Raw genomic sequence first — 16,901 nt, forward strand, 5'->3', positions numbered from 1 at the left:
AATCCTAAAGCAAGATAATCATTCTTAAAATGTAATTTAAGGGGGAAAAAAGCCAACTATTTAGCCTTGAAATATTGTTGCTTCTTGGTTTCTAAAATTACCTCTGCAAAACACCTAGAGCAAGATTAGGTACTCATTTTATTGTGATAAAATATACAAAACCTAAAATTAACCATTCTTAAATATACCATTCTGAGGCGTGAAGTACATTCATACTGTACTGCAATCATCACTACCATCCATCTCCAGAACTTTTTCAACTTCCCCAACTAAACTCTGTACCCATTAAACACTAACTCTCTATTCTGCCCTCTCCCCAGCCGGTGGGCAACCACCATCTTCTTGTTCTCTGAATTTGACTAGTCTAAGTACCTCATATAAGTGCAATCACACAATACTCGTCCTTTGTCCTTTGGTGACTGACTTATTTTCACTTAGTATATTGTCCTCAGGTTCATCCACACTGTAGCACATGTCCTTTTCCAGGCTGAATAGCAGCCCATTGTATGTATACACCACAGTTTGTTTATCCATTCATTCATCTGTGGACACTTGGGTTGCTTCCATATTGTGACTAATGCTCATGAACATGGGTGTACATAATCTCTTTGAATCTGCACATTCAGTTATTCTGAGAATGTACCCAGAAGTGAAATTGCTGTATCATATGTGTTTACTTTTTAAAAAAATATTTTTAATTGATTTTTTTACAGAGAGGAAGGTAGAGTGATAGAGAGTTAGAAACATCGATGAGAGAGAAACACCGATTCAGCTGCCTCCTGCACACTCCCCACTGGGGATGTGCCCGCAACCAAGGCACATGCCCCCGACCAGAATCGAACCTGGGACGCTTTAGTCCGCAGGCCTACGACGCTCCATCCACTGAGCCAAACCGGCCAGGGCATGTGTTTACTTTTTGAGGAATCACCATACTGTTCCACAGCAGCTGCACCATTTTACATTCCCACCAGAAGTGTACAAGGGTTCCAATTTCTGCAAATCTTCAACAACATTTGTTATTTTCTTTTTTATTATACATACAACTAGAAGCATAGTGCAGGGAATTCATGTGCTTGGGGTGGGGGTGGGGGGTCCCTCAGCCTGGCCTGCGCCTTCTCGAAGTCCGGGAGCCCTCAGGGGATGTCCGACTCATAGCATCACTTTGGCAGATCCTGGGTTGCAGGCTCACTCCCCAGTAGGGGGTGTGCAGTCGAACATCCTTAGTGCTGCTGTGGAGACAGGAGAGGCTCCTGCCACACCCACTGCTCTTGCCAGCCCTCAGCCTGGTTTCGGGGTGAGCAGCGCTCCCCCTGTGGGAGCACACTGACCACCAGGGGACAGCTCCTGTGTTGAGCATCTGCCCCCTGGTGGTCAGTGCACATCATAGCGACCGGTCGATCCGCCATTCGGTTGATTTGCATATTACCCTTTTAATATATAGCATAGCCATCCTAATGGGAATAAAGTGGTACTTCACTGTGGTTTTGATTTGCATTCCTTAATGATGAGTGATGTTGAGCATCTTTTAATGTGCCCATTGTCCATTTGTATGTCTTCTTTGAAACAATATCTATTGAGGTCCTTTGCCCATTTTAAAAAATACTATTGTGTTGTGTGTTTTTTTGTTGTTGTTGAGTTGTAAGAGATCTTTATATATTCTCAATGTTAATCCCTTACCAGGTATTCATTTTTTGTTTCATTTTATATTTATTTGTTTGTTTTAAAATGCATTATTTTTATAAAAATAGGATCACTCTGCAAATGACCAGGAAAGCGTTTCCATTATCATCAAGACTTTAGGTCATTCAAAGGGCTCCTTCATTTGTTCATTTTTAAAACAGTAAAAGTATAAAAGAGAAAATTAAAGTCACCATAATCCCAGAGCTCAGAGAGATAACTTTAGTAATTTTTTTGATTGGCAATGTTAGGAAACCTTGGTGCTGATTGAATCCTAAAGCTAGAAAACGCTTATGAAAATCCAGTCCATCTTCCTGCCTTCAGACAGAAAAAGGCATAAATAAGACAGAGTCAAGAACAATTCCCCCAATAAACACTGTTTCTTTTTAAAAAATTATTATAAATTTAGTAAATATACGAAGACAGGTGGTTTGAATCAATTAAGGTGTAAATATTAGGTGTTAAGTATTTAAAAATTTTTTTTTAATTTTTTTATTGATTTCAGAGAGGAAGGGAGAGAGAGAGAGAAACATCAATGATGAGAGAGAATCATTGATCGGCTGCCTCCTGCACACCCCCTACTGGATATCAAGCCCTTGACTGGAATCCCACCTGGGACCCTTCAGTCCGCAGGCTGACGCTTTATCCATTGAGCCAGCTGGGGCACAGGTATTAAGTATTTGTAAATATAAAAGTCACTGGTATTATTTCATAGTTGCAAGTAAGTACTATAGCACCATAATGGATCTTTAGGAAGAAAGTAGTAGTATGTCAAGACTTCAAAAGGAAGGGACCTCTTCATTAGGAATAAATACAGGCCAAATCGTAAAATTGTAACCCACATTAGAATGTATGCGCTGTGTGGGCAGGCACATATGTTTATTAAAGCTGGGGACGTGAGACAAGGAAGCGCTTAGGGCAGGAAAAACAACAGGAGAGAGCCTGGGTTGGGTGGGTGGGGGGGGGGGGGGCTGCTTTGGCTCACTGAGAAATCAGAGAGGAGGGGACTTTGGGGGCCAGTACGGGCTCAGGGGGTTAGCCAGGGAGGGACTGCTGCTGCCCATTTGCCCACTGCTGCACTGGTTGCAGGTCTCCTGGGGTCCCTTAGAGTTTCGGAGGTGCATGCCTGTGGGGAAGGAAGAGGGGGAGGGAAAGGCGCAGCCCTGCTCCGTGCTCCGGGACGGACAGTTCAGTGGGCAGGCATATTTATTTTTTTCACCCGTGTCGCTCCGGCACCTAGAACAGTACCTAATACACCAGAATAGGTGATCAATAAATATTTGTTGAGTGAATAAATGTGCAAAAGAAAAAAGTTATATACAAGTCAGAGTAAGATTAAGAGAGAAAGAACTACTATGAAGGGTCCAAGAAGAAAATCACAAGCAAAATTAGAAAATATCTTAAACTGAATGAAAATTAAGCATCTTGTAAAAAAAAAATCAAAGCAAATTAAACGTATGTAGGGAAGAAGGAAACAATGAATGAAAAATCAAGCAAAAAGGAAATGGGGGCAAAATAAAGTCAATGAAAACAATAAAGTCTTTGAAAAAATTTTTGAAACATTCTTAGCTTGATTGATCAAGAAAAAAAGAAAGAAAAACACAAATTGCCACTATTAAGAAAGCAAGAGAAACCACTGTTGCCAAGTTTCCATGTTTGGTGTAGAACTGGGCATTTCATTGAATTTCTTTCTTCATTATTATTTATTTGACAATGTAAATGTATTTATTAAGTCATGTTTGTTATATCATCTATTTTTACATGCATGTTGGAAATAAAAATGATATTTCCATTGATGGAAAAAGAAAGAAAGAAAGAGAAAACATTGCTTCAGATGCTGCAAACATTTAAAAGAGAGTAAGGGCTAAAGTACAGCATGGAACATATAGTCAATAATATTGAGATGCAAGAGAAAAGTGTCCTTGCCCTTTCTGTCTGCCTGATTGTGGCAGACAAGAATGGATGGGGGGTACAGGAAAAAAAAATAACACTGTAATAATCATGTATGGTGCCAGGTGGGTACTGGAAATATCAGGGGAACACTTTATAAATTACATTGTCTAACCATTATGCTGTCTGTACACCTGAGACTAATACAGAATAATATTAAATGTAAACTGTAATAAAAAATTAAAACTTATAAAATAAAAGAGAATAAGGAAATATTATGAACAACTCAACGCCAATAAATTTGACAACTTAGATAAAATGGTCAATTTCGCCCTAGCCGGTTTGTCTCAGTGGATAGAGCGTTGGCCTGCCCACTGAAGGGTTCCAGGTTCGATTCTGGTCAAGGGCACATGCCTGGGCTGAGGTCTCAGTCTCCAGTAGAGGGTGTGCAAGAGGCAGGGGATCAATGATTCTCTTTCATCATTGATGTTTCCATCTCTCTCTCCCTTTCCCTTCCTCTCTCTGAAATCAATAAGAATGCATTTAAAACATAAATTAAAAAAATAAAATGGTCAATTTCCATAAAAGACAAAAATTTCCAAAACAGAAAACTCAAATAGCTTTATATCTGTTAATGCAAATAAATTTGTAACGAAGAACTATTCAAAAAGAAAATTCAAGGCCTCAATGGCTTACTTGGTGAATGTTAACAAATGTTTAAGAAACGATACCAATCCTACACACACTCTTTCAGAAAACAGAGGAATTAACACTGCCCAGTTAACTTTATGAGGCCATTATAAAGCCCAAGACATTATAAGGAAAAGAAAACTACAGACCAATATTGCTAGTGAAGATAAGCTGTCAAAATCCTTAATGGGAACAACTACTAAAAATAGCAAAACCACATCACCAATATAGAGAAAGGATATTATGTCATGACCCAATGAGCTTCACAAATTCAATTTTAGCAATTTCTTTTCAATCATAGAGAGACTGACTTTTATTAATTCTATTTTATAAGGAGAGTAAATGGCAAAAGAGAATCCTAGTGTGATTGGCCAGAGGTATTACTAAGCCAGCTGAAATCTCTGGAGAGGCTGGTCCAGGCCCTCTCTCCACGGGACACTGGCAATCACAGATCTAGGTCTGTTGCTCCACTTTTCCCAAGAAGACAGACCACTCTGTTTCTGTTAACAAATTTTGTTTTGCTTTTCTCCCCGCCCCAATTAATTCAATCAGCAACCTTTTGATGAGATGGGGACACACTCCTATATCTCGATTGGACTCGGTCTTCCAAATGTATAACGCATTTGCAATCTGTCTCTTGGGATTTGCTATGGCTTTAATATTTGTATCCCCACAAATTAGGATATATTGAAATCCTCATCCCTAATGTGATGACATTAGGAGGTGGGGCCCTCAAGAGGTGATGATTAGGTCAGGGCACATGCCTGGGTTTCGAGCTCAATCTCCAGTAGGGGGCATGCAGGAGGCACCCGATAGATGATTCTCTCATCACTGATGTTCTCTCTCTCCTCCCTCTCCCTTCCTCTCTGAAATCAATAAAAACAGTATTTAAAAAATAAAATAAAATAAAAGAGGCTCCAGAGAGCTAGCTCACCCCTTCCACAAAATGAGAATATGAGAAGTGTGCAACTCCAAAGAGGACCCTCACCTGACCATGCTGGCACCCTGATCTTGGACTTCCAGCCTCTAGACAGCGAGGAACAAATTTCAGCTGTTTGTAAGCCACCCAGTTGATGGCATTTGGTTATAGCAGCCTGAAGAGACCAAGAGAAGGTTTCTTGCACATAGTCATTTCAAGCAAAAAGTATAATCACTACTTTAGCTTACAGTTCGTAATCATCATTACTTTCACCCTCATATTAATCATTTGGCAAATTGTTTATTGGCTAAGTCTTTCACCCAGGAGTGTGAGAGCAGAGACCATCTTGCTCTCACAGCTAACCTTCAGCAACTAGCTGAAGTCCAGACTGCAGAGACAGACAGTTGAACCCATGAATCTGTGAATCTCCAAGGATAACCTTTTCCTGACCTCATTCCCCAGTTCTAGGACATTTTATTATCTTGTTACTATTTTTAGAGGCACAATTGAATTCAATGTCTGTTTTTGTAGTGTTTTGAGTACTTTGAGTAGGAATAAGCCTGTCTCAGAAACATGGGGCTGGGGAAAAGTACAAGAATCCTTTCAACAACCAGGACTAATCCAGAGGGGTTCACAGATGTGAGTGGTAGTGCTGCTCTCAGTCATGCAGGACAACGTTTCTACTTAAGGCTAACTGAAAGAGGCTGCAGTGACAACGCCTGAATCTGGGCCTCAGTAGAGGGTCATTCCCCGCCTCATGCTCCCCCCCCCCCCCCCCGCTGTCTTGGCTTTCTTAAATTCTAACTCATCTCAGCATCACCTCCACCCCTACCTGCTCATAGGTGGGTAACCTAATGGAGCTGAGAAGCATTTGTTTGTTTGCTGTTCAGGTAGGAAGCTTGAATCAGCAGAGACTTTCCAGGATGAAACCTCACTCCGCTGGCCTCTGGCTCCTGGCTATTTTGAATCATGACTCCAATTGCAGAGTCCTCAGTTAGACTCATCTCACCTGCAGCCCAAAGGGCCAGTCCGTCCTGGACTTCTGCTGGAGGTGAAAGTTGTATCCATCTAACCTCAGTTTGCTGACTCTGAAATGTGGAGCTGAGGAGCCCAGTTCACCTTAGGGGCACTGGCTGGTCAGCTGTGCAGGTGGCTCATTCTCTGCTTCTGTCCCATCCAGAGTGAGAAGGGCCATGTTGCTCAAAAGGGTAAAGGCTAGACCAGGTTGAGAAAGGAGGCAGTTCAAGCAAGGTGCCGTTCATCACCTGGGAGCTGGGGAGAGACCCATGTCCCAATTCTGGGCTAACGAAGGGGAGGCCCCCAGCAGGTTTTGGAGGTTAATAGGCGACAGAGGCTGGGAAGATGGCTCAAGGCTTGAAACGTGAAAGGGAGGAGGTTGAGGCAGAGGGCAGCCTGCACCCTCACTCTGAGGGCTACTGTTAGGGCATCATCTCAACCTAGACTATCACTGTGTGATGGCAACTAGCATTAAGAAGAATCAACAGTGATTTTCAAAATGGGAACTGTGTCCCATTAGATCTTGAAATAATTCTATTGGGCCTATTCCTCAAAATTTTTAACTAAAAAAACAACAACAAGAAAATATCACTATCTCACATGTAATAAGGATATGTTCTGATTTATAAAAAATGTTGTCTTAGCTATATCTGTGTAGTGTAAACTAGGCCTCCATGAAAAATGTATTTCCAACCAGGTTCAAGCCAACAAATAGTGCCAATAGCAGCTCTCACTAATTCTCCTTGCTCTGATTTCTTGCAATGCCATCAAACAACCTATTGATTTTAATTTAGCTACCCATGAAAAGAGATGGCATTAATCAGTAAACAAGAATTCAGTTGCTTGATAGTTTTATTTCTCATTTTGAGCTAAAAATTATCAATCTCTTGTGAATGTGTTTAGCATGAGGCAATTCCCTTCTGCCCAAATTCTGCCAGGTAATTAACAAAACAGATTCCCAAGCCAACCAACTTGAGGAGTCAGTATCAGAACAGGGCATTTCAAGCAACCACATCCTTACTGATCTTTTCCCAGGCCTCTCACCTGCCTCCCATCTATCATCCATCCAGCATCCAGGGCAATCCTCTTACAACATAAATCCAGTCATGATACTGCCTTTAATGATGTTTCATTGTGTTAAGTGATATCACTGGACAAAAATAAAAACCAACTGATTACATTGATCAGTCTAACACTTAAAATAAAACAGAAACTCCTTGCCTATCAGGACTTGTCTGAGCTAGACCCCATCTCTTCTCACTCTTTTAGCCATGTTGAAATCTTCACCATGCAGTGGTTTTCAATTTTTTTTAATGGTAACCCACAATAAGAAATACATGTTGCAGCATCATCCAGGATTCACACAGATAAGCAAATGTAATGTTCTTCCTGTCCTGATTGGAACATTACTTCCTGAGAGAGGTGTCTTCAACCAACCTGTGCAAATGGTTTCTATCCCACCTTTGATTCTCTGTTATTGCATCCTGTTCATTTTATTTATTTATTTATTTTGCAGTATTTAGCATCATCTGAAGTTCTAGATTTACTTTTTTACTTGTGAGATACCCAGGAGCTGGCCTGATATAGTCACTTAGGCCTGCTGTTGCCATAAGCCGGCCCAGCACTCACAGCTAGGTCTTGATGTTATCCAACTGAGCACAGACAATGTCACCCAACATTAACTTCAGACAAGAGCACTCTGTGACCGTGATGAATCTAAAAAAACAAGACGACTTGTAATCATATCTGAACAGAGAGAAAACATTAACATAGCCCAAGCTACAAAATATTCTCCCTCCAACTGCCTCTCCTTTCCCAGTTACAGTTTTAGTCTTACTCTTGTGTGCCCTCCCTATAGATAAGACATATTGATAAGCCCAATCATAGATTTACCCCATTTCTTGAAAACACTCAATGCAGACCAAACCTCTGTTTCTTTGGACCCTCCCCTCAGCTACCTAACTCAAACCCAAATCCTTTAAGGCCTTTCTAACACCCTCTTACTGAAATGCCCCACAGTTCCTCACAGTGTGTGTTCTCCTTAGCAGCAGTGAGTTAATAAACCCACCTTGTTCGATTACAAGTGTGTTCCTGATGTATTATTTCTCAATATATTCACTGGGCCTTTCTTGCACAGTGCCTGGGACTTAGGAGGTACTTAATATCTTGGATAAATAAATAAATAAACAAATGAGAATGAGAATAATAAATTACTTAATTTCCACCTCCCTGGGCAGAGGTGGGGGACCTGTCTGGGTAGCTGGCTGATTTTTCCAGGAGGCAGTGTTCTGCCCTGCCATGTCACTTCATAGCTATCAGCTTTCATTAACACTCTCCTTCAACTCTTGGTGCTCTCCTCCCTGACCATCTCCCCTGCAGCACAGAGAAGTTTTCAATTATTTAAGGCACATTCAAACCGAATTCTCCCATGATCTTGGCTTACTGGTACTGGGTTCTCAGCACTTACGTATCCTCTGGATTGTAACAGGCAAAGCTGAATGCTCACTCCTGGGTCTACAGAGTGGTTCCCTGTGATGCTCTCTCCCAGCACAAGTTTCATTTTCTTTTGTTTTGTTTTCGATTGCATAGGTATGTAAGTTTAATCACTTTAAAACTTCTAACATTATCTTGTGTCCATTAAATAGAACCAACAATGCTGGGCCTGTTTAAATTACAAGGAAAAAAAAAATCAATGTGTACCAACCCAGTATCTTACAAAACCAGCTGGGCTGGCCACAACGGGAGGGTGGGGAGAGGGCACCCCTGAACAGGTGGCTGGGTGCCAGGAGGGGTTAGGAGTGAGAAGGAAGAGGGCTCCCAAACAGAAGGGGACTGATTGTCCTAGTGGGAGGGGTGCAAAAGGCACGCCAGAAGAGCAGAACTTGGTGGGGGGGGGGGGGGCGAGCAGCACGAATTTCTTTGACAAACCTCTGCTGACTCCCTTATTCACCCGCCTAGCTCCCTATATAATGTTTTATCTCTATGTTAAGGTTCACTGATAAGCCTCCATAATTTTTAGTTATTTTTTCCTGGTTATTACAATAACACATGCTCATTACAGAGCATTTGAAAACACAGAATGGTGCAAAGAATAAAAACTGAAATTACCCATAACCCCATAGACAGAGATCTTGATTTAATTCTAGATGGACATACTGATTTAATATACATTATTAATATTATATATTTACTTTGTTTCTTATGTTCTTCATAAGAACATCGTGAGCATCATTAATTATTCTTCAAAATTACCATTTTAACTTTAATTCACTCAGAGAACACTTATGTTGAAAGAACTCAAAAGCCAGCATAGTAATCCAGTACATAGATATAAAGCCCTAAATTTATGTAGCTGAACTCCTAATACTTAATATTTAGATTTCTTCTAACTTTTCATTGTAATAAATACTTTGACAAACATCTTTATGTATGAATCTTTGCCCACATCCTTTAGAAAGCTTTCCTAGAAGTAACATTATTAGTTTAATATGCCTGAATTTTTTAGTACTCTCAATAGACACTGAAAAATTGTTTTAAAGACTTTGCATTCCTTTTAGAGGGTGTACCTGATTCTCCAACCTTTACCAGTACTACATATTATAATTTAAAAATATATGTTATTGGGAAGTTGTTGTTGTTGTTTAATGGTATCTAGCCCTGGCTGGGTGGCTCAGTTGGTTGAGCATTGTCCCATGAACCAAAAGGTCGCCAGTTCTATTCCCAGTCAGGTTACATGGCCGGGTTGCTGGCTCGATACCCACACATGGGTTTCTCTCTCTTTCCCTCTTCCTTCCTCTTTTTCTAAAAATCAATAAAAAACAAATTAAAAATTCTATATAAAAATGGTATCTAATTTTAACTTGCACTACCTCCCCCCCCCCCCCCGCCTCCCCTCATTTGGATGTGTCTGGAGTCTTAACTACCCTGTGTTCTCCTACAAATGGACCTTGAGAGCTTATTTGGAGGTTCTAGCAAGGGAGCATAGCTGCTCATATACCCTTGACCGAAGAATGGTCCTCTTCTCTATGGGGAAAGTCGTCGTCTTCCAAGGAGTGCAAATGTGCAGCTTCGGGAGGGACGCACATGGAGCAGGGAGGAAAGAAGGGGGGGCACTCACTTAGCCAGCTGGATCAGCCGAATCAACGCTGGTGATCAGTGGGGAGACAGATGTCATAGCCAGATCCCCTTCACATCCTAACTTGTATTTTCTATTGCTGGTGAAGTTCGAGAATTTGTTCAAATAAATGTCTTTACAGGTCTAAATACTCTCCTACTCTATATTTTAAAACATAAGGAAATAAAGCATACCTTAAAGATGATATTATGTAGAACTTTCCTCACATAGATAAACTATTTATTATAGGACCTCCATAAATATGAACCAAAAACAAGACAAGTCTGATATTGAAAGATAATACTTTAAATAAAAACTGAAGCATAGTGGTGAGGGTCAATGGGGGTGGGGGAACTGGATGGAGGTAGGCAAAGGGGGTGAAAATAGGGGACAGCTGCAATAGTGTCAACAATATAAAATTTAAATCAGAAAAATAACTAAGGCAGCCCGGACCACATGGCTCAGTGATTGATTGTCAACCTATGAACCAGGAGGTCACGGTTCGATTGCTGGTCAGGGCACATGCCTGGGTTGCGGGCTCAGTCCCCAGTGTGGGGTGTGCAGGAGGCAGCCAATCAATGATTCTCTCTCATCATTGATGTTTCTATCTCTTGCTCCCTCTCTCTTCCTCTCTGAAATAAAAAAAAACATGTATATTAAAAAAAAAACTGTGGCAGATATGTGGGATATAAAACTGAAACTCATAAACAGACAACAGTATGGTGGTTACCAGAGGAAAGAGGGAAAGAAAGGGTATAAGGGGTAAAGGGGGGCCAAATATATGATGACAGGAGACGATTTGACTTTGGGTGGTGAGCACACAATGCAATAGGCATACAGATCATGTATCATAGAAATGTATACTTGAAACCTATATGACCCTATTAACCAATGTCACCCCAATAAATTTAATTTTTAAAAAATGAGGCAGAAAAGTCAGGACATGCAGTTGCCTTATTCATACATCATGTTAACTTCACAATTATGGGTGGGGAAGAAACTGCCAGGTCATAATATCAAGGGATCAGGATTTAAATTTTGCCTATTTATTATGTGTTACTGGGTTAAGCCGTGACTAAGCTTAGAAGACGTGAGCAAAGGGAAGGAAGTGTATTCCAGACAGAAATACAGCTCTGCCAAAGGTTCAGAAATACCCAGACATTTCCCTGGCAGTGCTGTGCAATTCTTCGTATTTGCATTTTTCTCATAACAAAGACCGTAGCCGGCAGCCAGAGCTATTTCACCCCCTCAAAATTCTCTGAACAAAACTGCCAGGACCCAGATCTCTATTTTTAACCCCCTGGAAACTCCTTTTGAATAAATCACTTGATCTGAGTGTGTGAAATACGTTCTGAGCTCTGAATAGCTTCAATTTTATTACGTTCTATTCAGGTAAATTCAATCCAACACACATTTATTGAGAGCCCACCACGAAAAACAAATTTTTAAAGAGAGGTACGTAGGAGTAACAGATATATCAACACATAACCACAATACACCATAATTCTCTGTGATGCAGGTGACTATAGAGGAGCACAGAAATACAGATAAGGAACAAAAAAAACACAACTCCTCTTAGCTCTTCTCCTTTTGTTGATCCGACAAATCAAGGGTTTTCAGGAAGTAAAGGAGAGGAGAAAGAGAATAAAGAGAGGGGGAAAAAAAGAAAATGATTGCTCTGACTAGTGTTGCACAGTGGTTAGAGTGTCGGCCCATGTACCGAAGGTTCTTGGGTTCGATTCCAGGTCGAGGCCATGTACCTGGGTTGCAGGTTTGATCCTTGGCTCCAGTTGGGGCATGTGGGGCAACCAATCGATAACAGCAATGTTCTTCTCTTTCTCTCTCTCTCCCTTTCACTCTCTAAAAATCAAAGAAAAAAAATATCCTCAGGTGAGGATTCACACACACACAGAAAAAAAACACAATTTTCATTTTTTTCCCATTCCCACAAACCTACCCCTCTTGCAATTTAAGGCCTCCTTCAGTTTTCTAGACTGATCTAGAATTGAGGGAAGTAGCTAAAGATTTGAGGCAGATAGATGACTGAGGAGTTACTGGGCAACATGAATGGGCCATGGGAGTGGCTAGCTATAGAAAACTAGATCCGATTTTATGACGCAAATGTGTGTGACTATATTTCTCAGTGTTTTTTAAAACCATATTATTGAGGCATGATTGACTTGTAGAAAGCTGTAGATATTGAAATTATACAAGTTGTTGCCCTAACAGGTTTGGCTCAGTGGATAGAGCATCGGCCTGCGGACTGAAGGGTCCTGGGTTTGATTCCTGTCAAGGGCATGTACCTTGGTTGCGGGCGCATCCCCAGTGGGGGGGCATGCAGGAGGCAGCTGATTGATGTTTCTCTCTCATCGATGTTTCTAACTCTCTCTCTCCCTCTCCTTTCCTCTCTGTAAAAAAAAAAATCAATAAAATATATTTTTAAAAATTAAAAAAAAAAGGAAGTATACAAGTTGTTGAGTTTGGGAATAAGTATATACTTGTGAAACCATCACCACCATCAAGTCTATAAGCATATCCATCTCCTCCCAATGTTTCTTCCCACCTCCTTTATTATTAACTAGAGGCCCGAATTCGTGCACCAGTGGGGTCCCTCGGTTTGGCCTGCAGGATCGAGCCAAAACTGGCTCTCTGACATCCCCTGAGGGGTCCTGGAGTGTGAGAGGGCACAGGCCAGGCCGAGGGACCCCACCAGTGCACAATCGGGGTCAGGGAGTGACACGGGAGGTTGGCCAGCCGGGGAGGGACCGCAGGAGGGCTCCAGGGCATGTCCGGCCCATCTCACTCAGTCCCAATCAGCCAGAGCCCAGCAGCAAGCTAACCTACTGGTCGGAGTGTTTGCCCCCTAGTGGTCAGTGCACATCATAACGACTGATAGACTGGTTGACTATCTGCCCCCTGGTGATCAGTGCATATCATAGCGAGTGGTTGAGTGGCCTTAGCATATCATTAGCATATTACACTTGGATTGGTTGAATGGCCAATAAGATGACCAGGCATTTAGCATGTTAGGCTTTTATTATATAGGATTTTTAGTGTGTGTGTGTGTGTATGTGACAGGAACACTTAAGAATTACTCTCTTAGCTGCCCTAGCTGGTTTGGCTCAGTGGATAGAGCGTTGGCCTGCGGACTAAAGGGTCCCAGGTTCGATTCCAGCCAAGGGCACATGCCTGGGTTGCGGGCTTGATCCCCCAGTAGGGGGCGTGCAGGAGGCAACCAATCGATGATTCTCTCTCATCATTGATGTTTCTGTCACTTTCTCCCTCTTCCTTCCTCTCTAAAATCAATAAAATATATTAAAAAAATAATTACCCTCTTAGCAAGTTTTAACTGTGCAGTAGTTAGCTATAAGCATTATTCTGTATAGTAGAACTTATTCACCTTGCATAATTAAAACATTGTACCTTTAGACCACCACCTCCACATTCCTCCTTCCCCCCAGCCCCTGGCAACTAATCCTCTGTTTCTAAGAGTTTGACTATTTTAGATTCCACATGTAAATGAGATCAGCTGTGTTTCTAATTGGATGGATCTTTACAGGTTACAGAGTCCTCTTCCTTCATATGTTATCTCATCTGTCCTTGTAACAACTTGGTAAATGAAGAATTATTATTCTCCAATTTATACATGAAAGTCTAAGTGACTGTTATGGTGGAATGACAGGAACAACCAGAACGACTGGTCACTATGATGCGCACTGAGCAGGCAGGCAGGCGAGTGGTTAGGGGCGAGCAGGCAGGCAGGTAGGTGAGTGGTTTGGGGCGAGCGGTCCCAGATTGCAAGAGGGATGTCCAACTGCCAGATGTCTGACTGGAGGGATTGGGTCTAAACCAGCAGTCGGACATCCCCCGAGGGGTCCTGGATTACAAGAGGGCACAAGCCGGGCTGAGGGACCCACTCCGTGCACAAATTTTGTGCACCGGGCCTCTAGTATGCTAATGATATGCTAAGGCCGCTCAACCACTCACTATGACATGCACTGACCACCAGTGGGCAAATGCTCCAACCAGTAGGTTAGCTTGCTGCTGGGGTTCGGCTGATCGGGACTGAGTGAGATGGGCTGGACATGACCTGGACCCCTCCCGCGGTCCCTCCCCGGCTGGCCAACCTTCCATGTCCCTCCCTGGCCCTGATTGTGCACTGGTGGGGTCCCTCGGCCTGGCCTGCACTCTCTCGCAACCCAGGACCCCTCAGGGGATGTCGGAGAGCCGGTTTTGGCCTGATCCCACAGGCCAGGCCTCTAGTTAAGTAATAATACCTCATTAAGACCCATTTAGTGCTTACCATATTCCAGGTACTGTTTAAGGATGTGTAAACTCATTTAATCATCACTACAACTCTAGAGGCAAGCACAATTATGATTCCCATTTTATAAGTGAGGAATCTGATGTACAGAGAGGTTAAATTGCTTAAGGTCACACAAGGAGTGATGGAGCCTGCTACACCCAGAGAGCTTGGTTTCCCAGGGCCACTTCGCCACTTCTTGTACTGCCTTTTCTGATGCCTGCAAAGCTCCTTCCAAGAACAGCCAGACTGACTTTGACCTGAGCTAGAAACATCTCTCTAAACTGTGCTCCATAACACCTTTTATGTCCCATCAAAATGTTCTTCACATTTCTGTAACCACTTGTTTGTCTCTATCCATAGTCTCAGAGAATGGAAGCAGATGCTGTGAGTCTCATTCACCATTGTAACCCAAGCACCTGGCTCAATGCCTGGAACATAGTAGTTGCTCAATGCATACTTGTTAAACTGATTAAAAAATTAATCTAACCAGCACTTCTTTAATGTTTACTATGTGTCAAGCTACTGTTCAAAGAGCAAATATGAAACAACCCTATGAGGTCTGTACTATTTTACAGATAAGGAAATTGAGGCACACAGAAGTTGAATAATTTGAACAGAGTAACATCTACACTAATAAAAGAGAAACATGCAAATTGACCATACCTCCACTATGTCCACAAGCCACGCCCACAAGCCAATCAGGAGTGAGTATGCAAATTAACCCAACCAAGATGACTGCGGCCACGAAGTGAGCAGAAGGCTTGGGTTTCCCCGGCAATGGAGGAAGCCAAGCTTCCCACCTGCTCTGGCCGGCCCTGGCCTCCGCTTAAGGCTACAAAATTTCAATTATAGAAGATAAATAAATCCCAACAAAAATGGTGGCATCCATGGAGCTGGAGAGAGCAGGAGGCTTGAGTTGCCCCTAGCGATGGAGGAAGCCACGCTTCCCACAGCCCTGGCCTGCCCTGGCCTCCGCTCAAGGCTACAAAGTTTCAATTGTAGAAGATAAATAAATCCCAGATACCAGGGCCTTTGTTTGGGTTGCCGGGGGGCGTGGCCTGCCTGCAAACCACCACAGGCCCCTTGCCCAGGCTGCCCCACACCCCAAGAGAACCCCACCCTGATCTGGGACACCCTTCAGGGCAAACCAGCTGGCCCCCACCCGTGCACCAGGCCTCTATCCTATTTAATAAAAGAGTAATATGCAAATTGACTGTCACTCCAACACACAAGGTGAATGCCCCCATGTGGTCAAAGATGGCTGCCCCCATGTGGACACAAGATGGCTGCCACAAGATGGCCAGCAGGGGAGGGCAGTTGAGAGGGACCAGGCCTGCAAGGGAGGGCAGTTGGGGGCGATCAAGCCTGCAGGGGAGGGCAGTTAGGGGTGACCAGGCCGGCAGAGGAGGGAAGTTGGGGGTGACCAGGCCTGCAGAGGAGGGAAGTTGGGGGCAATCAGGCTGGCAGGGAAATGGTTAGGGGGTGATCAGGCTGGCAGGCAGAAGCAGTTAGGAGCAATCAGGAAGGCAGGCAGGCGAGCAGTTGGGAGCTAGCAGTCCTGGATTGTGAGAGGGATGTCCAACTGCCCATTTAGGGCCTAAACGGGCAGTTGGACATCCCTCGAGGGGTCCCAGATTGGAGAGGGTGCAGGCTGGGCTGAGGGACACAACCCCGTGCACGAATTTCATGCACTGGGCCTCCAGTACTAGTAATAAGTAACGAAGTCAAGATTAAAACTCAGGCAGTCTGACTCCAATCCATGTTTTTAACTTCTAAGTGCAATGAATATGTGAATAAAGAATGACATATCTAGCCCTGGCCGGTTTGGCTTAGTGGATAGAGCGTCGGTCTGCAGACTGAAGGGTCCTGGGTTTGATTCCAGTCAGGGGCACATGCCTAGGTTGCAGGCTTGGTCCCCAGTGGGGGGCATGCAGGAGGGAGCCAGTCAATGATTCCCTCTCATCATTGATGTTTCTATCTCTCTCTTCCTCTCCCTTCCTCTCTGAAATCAATAAAAATATATTAAAAATCAAAAAAAAAAGAATGACATATCTATCTCTATACACTATATAGTCTGGGATTGCTATTCCTTAGGCTTTTGTGGTCAATTTGTTTTCCTAGTGGCTTCTTGATGGCTTCCTTTATGGCTTGGGTTTGTTATTTTTCCAGACCTCCTCCAGTGGAAAAATGATGAATATTACAATTGCAAGTCAGTGGAGTGAAGCACCAGATATTTCTGTCTCAGTTATTCTGCTTTTAGTCTCTACAAATGTGTAAAAAAAAAAAAA

This window comes from Cnephaeus nilssonii (genome assembly GCF_951640355.1).
Source record: "Cnephaeus nilssonii genome assembly, chromosome: 12".
In the NCBI taxonomy this organism is placed as follows: Eukaryota; Metazoa; Chordata; class Mammalia; order Chiroptera; family Vespertilionidae; genus Cnephaeus; species Cnephaeus nilssonii.